Genomic DNA, 12,778 nt, shown 5'->3' with positions numbered 1-12,778 from the left:
TCTCCGAGTATCTTAATGTCTTTAATACTCACATCATTGATTATTTGTTTTTCCACAGTGTTGAAAATTGCACGATTGAAAATACTCAGCGATATATCCAAAGAGAAGTAAAATATTGTCATTTCATCTCCCCCCCCCCCCCCTCATCAAAATGGGACGATATTATTCTTTTATCTGTCCGTTTCTCTCTATCTCTCCCTCTCTCTTTCTCCCCCCCCCCCCCCCCCCCCACCATTTTAATTCGAGGAGAATGGGAGAGGGGAGTTGTGGTTATGGAGAAAAGTCACGCAAAAATATCTACGCACACATTCAGACTATATCTATCTCTCTATTATATATATATATATATATATATATATATATATATATATATATATATATATATATATATTGTCAAAATTGTCAAAAGATTTACCCATACTGTTTAAGAGGAAGAAGCAGAAGAAGAAGAAGAAAAAGAGGAGGAGGAGGAGGAGGAGGAGGAGGAAGAGGAAGAGGAGGAGGATGAGGAGGAGGAAGAAGAAGAAAACGAAGAAGACGATGAGGAGAATGAAGATGAAGAGGGAGAGGAAAATTCATAATAAACGAGGAAGACATTACTGAAGACGGGGACAGAGAATACTGGGAACAGACAGGGAAACATTGTGGAGAAGAAAACAAGAGTTCTAGATTGTCAAATGTTCCTTTGATAAAGTCCCTTTGGTGCCGTTATCAAACAGTCTAGTGTTTCGAGTCCTAATCCCTTGTTTAAGGATTGTTCTGACAAAATTGACCCCTTCCCTTATCGCCATTTATCGCACAGTGACAAAACAACTTTTACCTTATATTTTGGTTAGAAAATGTCCACTTAAAATATATCAATGGATAATAACAACTCCTAACATACCATACAAAATATTACATGACACCTTTTTAAAATCCCAGGTATGCGACTTTTTAAATAAGTTTTTTATTTTCTTAATCTATGAATATTTGAAGTAATGTATTTTTGATCGAATGGAAAAAAAAGAGCAATTTTGTCACTACACATCATCTGCTGTCCCCGATGGTCTGCTGACCATCTGAAGGACTTCCGTAGATCTCCATGTACGTACTTAGACTAACCCTTGCTGTCTGTCAATGAATTCTACGTATCCAACTCAAGGGTCAGTTATTCACAGATAGATATTTACATATATAAACCTATAGAAATGCTCAGATTATTTTCTAAGAAAATTTAAACAACAACAACGTATCTTGTCTTAGCAACAACAACAACAACAACAAAAAAAACAACAAAAACAACAAAACAAAAACAAAACAAAACAAAACAAAAAACAAATCAAAACCAACCCAAAACAACAAGTAGTCCTTCAGAGCCATTAAGCCCGTGGAGTCTGAAGCCTCTAAAGCGTGAAACGGACTATAACAATTGGTTGCTATCCTTTAGATAGAATGCTAGTCTATCACATAGTACTTTCCGCCACATCTAACAGACCGAGCTACCCAATCATTGCTTGGTGGGGGGGGGGGGGGGGAACTAAACAAAAAACAAACTATCCCATTCCTTATGAAGCGAGTGCTCTACCAACTGAGCTATCGGGACTTTCCTCCCTCCCCCCCCCCAACTATATTTTCCGGGTGCATCAGTCTCACTTGAGTCTTTGTGAAATCATCCGAGCCGTCACCATCGTCATATGACTTATTATACCGAACAGTATCGATCTTCATCATTTATTATTCCAACAAATACTATGTTATCTATCGTCAACCATCACCTTTCTGATTCTCTCACGTTTAACCCTTTCACGTCGTGAATGGAATTTGCTGTAACCTAATCAACCCCCGCCCCCCCCCCCCCCATTACTAAAGTATCATTTACTACAAGAATCTTACCATAATCACAAGCCCTAAGCCTAAAGATGCAACTCGTGAAAATGTACCATGAATCGAATCTCTGTTACTGCTCTCTTGGGGAAAACTGTCTGGGTTTATATTCATGTACATTTTCAAAGAAATCTATATATATTCACAGTTTACACAGCTTTTACATCAATTGTTTGATTACATAATCTAAAATGAAACAGAAAACGAGGAAAACGTTTTTGTGGGAAATTCTTTGGGTTTTTTTGGGTTTTTTTTTTTGGTGTCATTTACATCAATTTATACGTCATCATTGTCACTTTATCCTCCCCCCCCCCACCCCCTTCCCTCCCCTGCCCTCCCCACCATTTTCATTCGTTCTTGGGTTAATTTACCTTTATTGCTCTTTGTCTTATAAAATGCAACCCACTTTTTTTTTTCAAACAAAGAACTCATAGTGACATTGCTGATCATCAATTTGATAGTTTTCTTTTATTGTCCTACGAATGAAACCTTTTTCTTTTTATTTCAAATGTTGAAATATTACACGAAAACAACAATCGCACTGTTGAATTTACGAAATAAAATATATTTTATGGCATATATATCTACTTATTACTTGCGTAGTGACCATCTATGTCATATTTATCTATTTATTTATATAATTTACTTATTTAAGTGTTTATATTTTTTATTTTTACAATAGTTAAGAGTTGCCATATTGTATTTTTAGTGACCAAACATTGCCATAATGGATGATAAATTCCAAGTCAGAATGCAGGGATGGTAATGTGAAGGCCAATCAGTCCTCATTTCATGATTTTAATGTTACATATCGCTGCTTGTATTTTTACATTTCGAAATTCACAATAACTGGCAATGTTTGTTTTTTCTAACTATGGAGACATTCTCTGGCATCTGTTATAATGGCAGACAAGTCTTGTAACCCGAGCTATTTTGGTTTCGCTGTTTCGCTGTTTTAGTAGGAAAAAAAAATATTATCTAAGCATATATACAACGTATTAACCATGCTCGATTCTCTTCGAAATGTTTCTTTTATTCATAAGCAGGCTATATAAGATCATGTATTCATTTCATACGGTACTAGTCGCCTGTCAGATGTATTTTTCATGTTTACACTCTTACAATTCCAGTCGTGTCTATAGACAGGTTATCACTCGCAATAAAAAAAAAACCATCAAACCAACATAATATAGTATCCTCAATTACAAAAATAATCGGGGGCCTTTCGGACTTGTAATTATTTGTATATTATAATTTACTTCAAAGAAAAAGAATAATTATTGCCTTTTTTTTAAACCTGGGATTTTGAAGAATTCATGGTTGTGCTTTGTTTTGTTTTGTTGATTTTTTGTTGTTGTTGTTTTTTTTTTTTTGATAGCATGGGGCTATCTCGACATAATAAGGTCTGATAGAAGAAGCAATTATGGGCTTGATTTAACATTGCTGTAATGTACAAGATCTTGCGTTAGTTTGAGAGTATTTCCATTACAACAATGGGCCCATAACAATTTGGGCTATCAGACCTGTAAATAAGTACACGTCGGGATATCTGAATTAATGAATAATAATTATTGCAAAGGTTTTCTGGCTAGAATAATAATATCAGTGTTATGTCAGACAGATGGAGAAGTTAAGTCTTGCCCCCCCCCCCCCCTCCCTCCCACCCCCACCCCTTCCACCATTCCTTCCCTTTACCCGCACTTCTTACCCCCCCCCCCCCCCCCCCTATCCCTCCTTATATCCCACCACTATCCCTCTCTCGCGTCAATCATCGATAACCGAATATCCCCGGCGATTTCCTGGGATTCCAAAATGATCCCCGCTTCCTTTCTATAGACGTGTTATGCTCTGTGATTGAGATAACACAGGGTTTGATCCTAAACATTCCAATCGGGTCCTCTGGTCTCGCCCCAGCTGGCTATAATAGCACAGATTGTTACCGTCGACTCTCGCACAAAGAAACCAATAAAATCATCACTGGACAAAGAAGTTGAGAAAAACAAACATAGGCAGTAAGAGACGGGAATTATGTAGAAATCAAAGTTTATATAATTTTTTTTCACTTTCGTTTTATTTTGTTTTATAATAATATAATATAATGTGGTTCGTCTTTTTTGTTTGTTTGTTGTTGTTGCTGTTGTTGTTGTTGTTGTTGTTGTACTGTTTGTTGTTGGTGTTGTTGTTGTTGATGTTGCTGTTGTTGTTGACGTCATTATTTGTTTTCCTTTTTTTCTTTGTCTGTTTTCTTTTTTTTTTTTTTTTTTTCTTTTGTGCGACTGATTTTTCTTTAATCTTTCCTCCTTACCCCCCACCCCCTTTTTTTTTTTTATAAAGGCCGACCATTCCATATATGCAGCTCTGATGACCAATGGAATTTGGGGCTTGATTTTGACATTGTTGTAATGGACAATATGTTGTGTTGGGTTGAGAGCATTTCCACAACAACACTGAGCCATAACTATTTAGGTTAACATAACTACAAATAGCACGAATTAATCAGTAAAATCCGAATCAAGTGGGAAGACAGTCAATAATTCACGTTCTCATTTTCTTTATTTTCAGTTGTGCTTTTATTTCTTTTCTTTTGTTGTGTGTCTGTTTGCTTGTTTGGTCGTCTTTTATTATTAATTTTCATTTACGCTTTTTTCCTTTTTTTCTTTTTTTGAAACCTGGATATAGTTTTAACTTTGGCAGAAAGTGTTCCCCAACAATAGATGAAACAGTAAAACTAAAAAATCCCAGTTAACCCTCTCCTTACCACCTACAGCAAAATCGTCACAGTTGTTACGACACAATATACATTTTTTTGTTATTCAAAATTAGCTTGTAAATCACAAATTTTGAAGAAGGATCTTTGTTTAATTAATAAGAACATAACGTTGCTTTGTAGAGAGATTGTTTGAGTTTTAAAAATTTCCCTTTTCTGCTGGGTAAGCGTAAGCCTGGCATTTTTGGGAAAATACTGAAAATAATCGGTAAGGAGAGAATTAAACAAGCAACATTTTTGTTGTTGTTTTGCCCTAAACAATCAGATGGCAATCACTTATAAGAGCCCGACCCCAAATAACAGAGGCATGTTAGATCTATCCCAACCAAACATGATAGAAACTACAGTGTTATCTTATTCATTTTATTTACAATTGACAGTTTAGATTGAAACAGATTTGTTCGTGTCAGCAAGGCGTTTGAGGTGTTTGTTTTTCTACATTACAATCTGAAAAAATATTTTTTTCTTAAAGAAATGATTTGACCAGAAAATCCCTGGTTCAAATTACATACACACATTGATATGGATGACACTGAATTGTCAAAAAGTCTTAAATCTGAGAATCCATGAGAAGTCTGGAGTTTGAGACGTTTTGATAAATGGGGATTACCGTAATCGATTGAAATCTGTAAAGTGTTCTAGTTGAAACTAGAAAATGTGTTATAATATAAGTCTGAGACAAGTAATATAGGGAATGAGATAAGCGGAAGAGTAGCGTCCCTTGATTGGACGTCACCCATAGTCTGTGACGTCACCGGCGGAAAAGTTATTAGAGAGAGAACGTCATGTTGGTTGTGCGCATGCGTCTCTCGTCCTCGCGGCTGTCGAATGTTGTGAGCATTTACCTAAACGCATAGTATCAATATAATACCCGATAGAGATGTTTGGTAACATATCAACAACGAATAATAATAATAATAATAATAATATAATAATAATAATAATATAATAATAATAATAATAATAATAATAATAATAATAATAATAATAATAAAATAATAATATAATAATAATAATAATAATAATAATAATAATAATAATTTAATAATAATAATAATAATATAATAATAATATATAATAAATAAAATAATAATAATAATAATAATAATAATAATAATAATAATATAATAATAATAATAAATAATGATAATAATAATAATAATAATAATAATAATAATAATAATAATAATAATAATAATAATATTAATAATAATAACAATGATAATATGACATAAAATTGACGATTTCCTGGGGGGGGGGGGGGGGGGGTTGAATTAAAACATCAGAGATAACCTGATCGTTCTCAGAATACTTGTCACTATCTCTCGTGGAATATCGAAACATATTCCTATTATTAAAATTTCTATCACTGGTTTTATCGCATCTCCGATATTTGTCTCCCCGCTACGCCCCTGCTACTCAAGAATCTGGTCCGATTGTCACAACAATACACAATACGACAGGTTTTCACTGATAGCGGCCTGGCCACTGTTTAAGCACCCGTATCGATAAACCAACGACTGACATTGCTACAGCATTAGAGCTGCCCATCCGACTAAAAGGTTTTATCTGTTCAAATCTCAAATTACTTTATCCTTCCACCCAGCTCTACAATTTCATTTTTATATCAAATCTCAAATTTGTGGGATTAATAGATTAATTTTCAATTTCTAAATCTAAGCCACATTCTTAACGAAAAGAGCAAATGTTAATCAAAATCATTGCCAGTGAATTGGGAAAGGCATGTTAAACCTCATATTAATTCACCCAACATACAACCCCCCCCCCCCCCCCCCCCCCACCCAATTAAAAAAAAGACCCACGCCATTCCTTCATCTGGTAAGAGAATTTATTTATATTTTTTAATCCACTTTTTCTGTTACTTTTAATACCGTATGCTTGTTACCGCTATAAACTTTTTGAATTTAAACCATGGAGGGTTTTGTCTTTGCCCCGTGCCCTTTTCAATCTTTTACATTTGTTTAATAGGTGGTATTAAGATTGTAATTGAGCAGATTAAAAAATCAAAAGATAGAAAGAGATGACAACATCATAATTATTTTAACTCAATATAAAGTATTTCAATCCACATAGCAATGGTGCGGTTGTTGGTATCGTTGTTGTTGTTGCTGTTGTTGTTGACGTTGATGATACTGATAATAATATGAATGATGATGATGATGGTGGTGATGATGATGATGATGATGATGATGATGATGGTGATGATGATGATGATGATGATGATGATGATAAAAATGATGATGATGATGATGATGATAATGATGACGAGGACGACCATGATGATGGTGATAATAATAGTGATAATAATAATGATAATAATAATAATAATAATAATAATAATAATAATAATAATAATAATAATAATAATAATGATAATAATAATAATAATAATAATAATAATAATAATAATAATAATAATAATAATAATAATAATAATAATGACGCCGACAACGACAACGACGACGACGACGACGACGATGAGGATGATGATGATGATGATGATGATGATGATGATGATGATGATGATGATGATGATGATGATGATGATGATGATGATGATGATGATGATGATGATGATGATGATGATGATGATGATGATGATGATGATGATGATGATGATGATGATGATGATGATGATGATGATGATGATGACCATGATAATGATAACCTTCATGTATCTAGTCTCCCTCGGAACCAGTCGAGACAACCTTTGCCATGTGCTGCCCCCATCAATTCACTTAGTTAAATCCTGTAAACGTCTTCTACTTCTCCTGCATCTCAATTTTCAGATCTGTCCAACCAATACGCAGATGCGGCCTTTTCAAATCAACAAAAGACGAGGCCAGATTAGACCTCAGCTCCCTAAACGGCTGGTGTTTCCCCTCCTACTCCAAATCCTATCCCATCGAGAAAGCTAGAGCAGTTCATTTTCATCGCCACCAGCACCTTATCTCAAAACTAACACTTTTCCATCCGCTGTTTGGTCGGCTCTTGACAAGTTATTGGAAATGATTTTTCTCTCTTTAAGTGTTCATGATGATATCCTGATCACGTGACAGAAATTCATTCTTTATTATATTTCTCATTGTTTCCAACACACACACACACACACACACACACACACACGTAAATATGTACACACCCACATCTTATCTTGGCCTTATAATATAGGAGGCTGTGATCATTGTTGTCCTCTCTCTCTCTCTCTCTCTCTCTCTCTCTCTCTCTCTCTCTCTCTCTCTCTCTGTGTGTGTGTCTCTCTCTCTGTCTCTATCTCTCTGTCTCTCTCTCTCTGTTTCTCTCTCTCTCTCTCTCTCCCTCTCTCCCTCTCTCTCTCTCTCTCCCTCTCTCCCTCTCTCTCTCTCTCTCTCTCTCTCTCTCCCTCTCTCTGTTTTGTTTCTCTACTTCTCTCTGGTTTATCTCTCTCCTTATCTATCTACCCATCTATCTATCTATCTATCTATCTATCTATCTATCTATCTATCTATCTATCTATCTATTTATCTATACCCCTCTCTCTCTTCTATACTTTCTCTCATACCACCTAACCAACCAAACACAAATACACACAAACATACACCCACACACACACACACACACACACACAACACACACATACACACAACCACACACATAACTATCATCAAACATGATAATAATATTCCCTCATACCCACGACCATGTAATAATAAAGAGTATAGTATGAGGCTGTACCATAGTAGCATTAGACAAAGATATCGTAATTCGGGTTTTTTTAAAGGTTTTTTTTCTGGTTTATGTTCTATTTTCGGTTTCGTTTTGTTTTGTTTGTATGCCTGTGTAGTTTTTTATTTGTTGTTGTTGTATAAAAGGGGTGGCAAACATTAGTTTTCATTAGATTGTCTGGGTTAAATTAGTGAAAACGAATCTAAAACAGCTAGCCTAACACCAAAATATATTGAAATTATCCTTTAAAAAAGTCTAAAATGAGTGGATAAAATTAATTCTTTGTTTAATAAATGTTATTGTTATTTTAAAACTTTGTTTGAATTTTGGTGGCAAATATCCAAATCTTAAGATTTTAATTGATTTCATTTTTTATATTCCATTCGATGAAGGCATCAATTTCCTTATGGCCACTTATACCTTTGGTGCAATGACAAAACACATTTATTATATTTTGGCACAAAAAAATTTCACGTCAAATCGTGTGTTAGTATAGGGAATGAGATTAGCGGAAGAGTAGCGTCCCTTGATTGGCCGTCTTCTTACAGAGAGAACGTCAATTTGGTTTTAAGTGTCTCAAGCCGCTTTCACCGGAAGCGAGGACGAGAGACGCATGTGCACAACCAACATGACGTTCTCTCTCTAATAACTTTTCCGCCGGTGACGTCACAGACTATGGGTGACGTCCAATCAAGGGACGCTGCTCTTCCGCTAATCTCATTCCCTATTACCGAATGCTGTCTCAAGTCAGCGGCTTCTACTTTTTGTTGTTGTTGTTGGTGATCAATAAAAAATAATGACTCTATGAAAATGAAAGACGCCGAAGTGAAACAAGAACAATTACACACAAAATAACGATTTTTCAGCATTGACTTTAAAAAAGTGTTCCACGAGCCATGCACTTTGATTTTTTTTAAATACTAGAAAATTCTATGGTTTACGGTATTCACTCTAAATTCTGTCTACCAAAAATGCAATTGTTGTTTAGTACGCCCGCCCTAGCTATTGTCGTAAAATAATGAAGAATATTATTAGATAGACTAATATTATAAACGAACAGTGACAAATGGTTGCTGATATCTTAATAGGAAGCTCTTGTCTATCGCATAGTACTTTCCGCCACACTATCAAATCTTGCTACCCAATCCTCGCTATACAAATACAAATTCCAGTAGTTCAGTTGGTATAGCACTGGCCTCTCAAGCAAAAGGATCGTCATTGATCTGTGGTGCATGCAGTCCATATTATTTTTAAAGAACTGAACCTCTGTCCACGGGACAATCATTTTTGGTAACGGTGTGTATGTTAGATATGTCAGAAAGTTCTTAGCGATGTACTTTGGTCATAATTAAAGGATATCAATTCATAGTTATTGTCCCGTCGTGGGTAGTGTTTGTCTCATCCATTTAAAGAGACGGTGGTAAACTATTTTATAAAAACCAACAAAAATAATTCGTAGTTAAATAATGATGATGACGATGATAATAATAATAATATAATAATAATAATAATAATAATAATAATAATAATAATAATAATAATAATAATGATAATAATAATAATAATAACAATAATAATAATAATAATAATAATAATAATAATAATAATAATAATAAAATAATAATAATAATAATAATAATAATAATAATAATTATAATAATAATAATAATAATAAATAATAATAATAATAATATAATAATAATAATAATAATAATAATAATAATAATAATAATAATAATAGTTATAATCGACTTTTATAAAGGGCTTAATTAAAACGATGATTTTAGATGTTTCACTGCGTGAAGAAATATACAAATTTGCATTTTTAACAATATAAGCGGAATTAAATAAGATTTTGTCTTTTTAAATCAAAAAATGAAAGCGTGAATGTGTATTTGTCATGGAAAATACATAACAAATCTGGTTTGAAATTATATCTTCCAGTGAGGCCTTATTGAATAATTATATTAAAAAAAAAATAATAATAGATAAAAAAATATGACCATTTATTTGGACCATTTCGATGGATTAACTCCTCAATGCGCGTCACATTTCATTTATTCACTCAGGCCACATCATGTGACAAAATTTCCATTTCATACATTAATAGTCGCCCTTTTGTACTAAACTCTTATAATATCCGTCACTGCTGTTGCCAGGTCGTACTCATTCACTCTTGGGTCGAGTGGAGTAATGTGTGTGTAAAGTGTCTTACACAACGTTCACAAAACTGGGATCAGAAATGTTCAAGATTACTAGACTGCAATGCATCTGGCTAGACTACTGATTACGATTTTAAACATTGCTTAATCTTTGTGACAAGGAGATACCTACACCGTACCGCAGTGACAACGGAGTCACACAAATATCAATCACAAAAATGTATGCTTATATACATAGATACCAGTGGCGTGGCTGGATTGGTTGATTTGGTGCCTAGCATCGCATCCATCTTTTTAAAAATAGATTACAGCATTTATAAAAAAAAAAAACCCAAAAAAAACTGAGAAATGGTATATACCAGCTCTTACTTATTTGAGTAAGTCTTTTCTTAAAATGTTTTTTCTTTCTTTTGTATTTACAAATATATCATGTTTTAAGTCATTTTCTTCTGATTCTGGCACCACCTTATACTGTACGCATGCCACGCTACTGATAGATACCATTATAGATCTGCCTGATATACCGAACAATTCGTAGATTTACGACATTTTGGCTCCAAGTTTATGAGCATCTTAAAGTTTACGAGTCTTTCAAAATTATTGAAAATGAAAGTTTGGTGCCAAACTACATCATTTTGAGGATTTTTAAGTATTAAAAAAAAATATGTAAAAATTGAGCTTTTATATAGGGCAATATCAACTAAATGTGCTCGAAGCGCTTTACAAGTGGTCCTTGGCCAACAGCAACATTAAACATTTAGGACGGGATATGACGCCTGTTAGGCGATGTTATATTTTTTTTTCGGACAGAGACAACGCTGCTAACGGTCAGGTACTCATTTTACACCTTATTGCGGTGAGAGAATGTGAGTAAAGAGACTTCTCCAATGACTTAATTATGCGCCGAGCGAGGCTCGAACCCAGGACCTTCCGATCCGAAAGCGAGTGTCTTACAACAAGACCACATAGCCAGACAAGTATTATTAAAGCTTTACTGACGGACATTTGAATGACCTGAATAGTATTGAAAGTGCCGTTAAAAACATAAAAACAAACAAAAACACATCATTGTGAGGGTAAATTGTTGGCTTTTGAAGGTAACCATGGCAACTACAATTTTTATCTCCAAGGAATAACGATTTTAATTTTTTTTTATGTAGACAGATCAGCTATTGCTATTAATTTGATTTGATTTAGTGGTATGAAAATGTTATCATACCTTGATGTTGGCCTTACTGTATAGTGTTTTAAATAGATTATAAATGGTTATCTTTGACTATTTATATATATATATATATATATATATATATATATATATATATATATATATATATATATATATATATATATATATATATATATATATATATATATATATATATATATGTGTGTGTGTGTGTGTGTGTGTGTGTGTTGTGTGTATGTGTGTGCATGAAAGAAGGAGGGAGAGAGAGGGAGAGAGGGAGAGAGAGAGAGAGAGAGAGAGAGAGAGAGAGTCTTTTTCAATGTGTGTGTGTGCGTGTGTGCGTGAAAGAGGGAGAGAGAGAGAGGGAGAGAGAGAGAGAGAGAGAGAGAGAGAGAGAGAGAGAGAGAGTCTTTCAGTGTGTGTGTGTGTGTGTGTGTGTGTTTGTTTGTTTGTGTCTGCTTGCGTTTGTGCATAAACCTAAACACCCGATGATTGAAAGTGTGGAAGAAGCGTAATAATATAGTTATAATGTTTATTTAGAGGGCCTAGAGCAATGCAAGGATCTTAACAGATTGACTCGCCTTATCTATGTAAAATAAACAAACAATAAGATCCTTTTCTTTGTTTGCCTTTGAATAAATTATAGATTAGAATTGAAAATGAAAATTGAATTAAAAATCTTATTTGCAATTCTAAAAAAATGAAAGTTGCTTTGTATGTTCGATTTGCTGACGTAGTGTTTTTAATCCAAAACGTTCATTTCTTCTGTAGTACTGTTGGCTAGAATGATCGAATGCTTATATCAAACCTCAGTTTTCCTTTCGTTCATGGAGTTCGACAATGCACTTAATCTTCGGGAAGGTGACGGGGAACAGAAGGAGGAGGAGGAGGAGGAAGAGGTTGATGATGATGATGATGATGATCAGGAGGAGGATGAGGAAGAGAAGGAGGAGGAGGAGGAGGAGGAGGAGGAGGATGATGATGATGATGATGATGACGACGACGACGACGACGATGATGATGATGATGATGATGATGATGATGATGATGAAATGATGATGATGATGATGA

General features: G+C 34.2%; 1 protein-coding gene across 4 annotated transcripts in view; it reads right to left on the bottom strand.

Moving 5' to 3' along the window:
* Nucleotides 1-12,778, bottom strand: part of LOC144968918 (uncharacterized) — a 74,598-nt gene that overhangs the window by 30,558 nt on the left and 31,262 nt on the right. The gene's annotated exons all lie outside the window — the stretch shown is intronic.

The sequence above is a fragment of the Berghia stephanieae genome, chromosome 3, assembly GCF_034508935.2.
Source record: "Berghia stephanieae isolate SIO BIC M18660-M18661 chromosome 3, UCSD_Bste_1.3, whole genome shotgun sequence".
Lineage (NCBI taxonomy): Eukaryota > Metazoa > Mollusca > Gastropoda > Nudibranchia > Aeolidiidae > Berghia > Berghia stephanieae.
The sequence above is the reverse complement of the archived record's forward strand: the minus strand, read 5'-3'. Positions and strand labels throughout refer to the sequence as shown.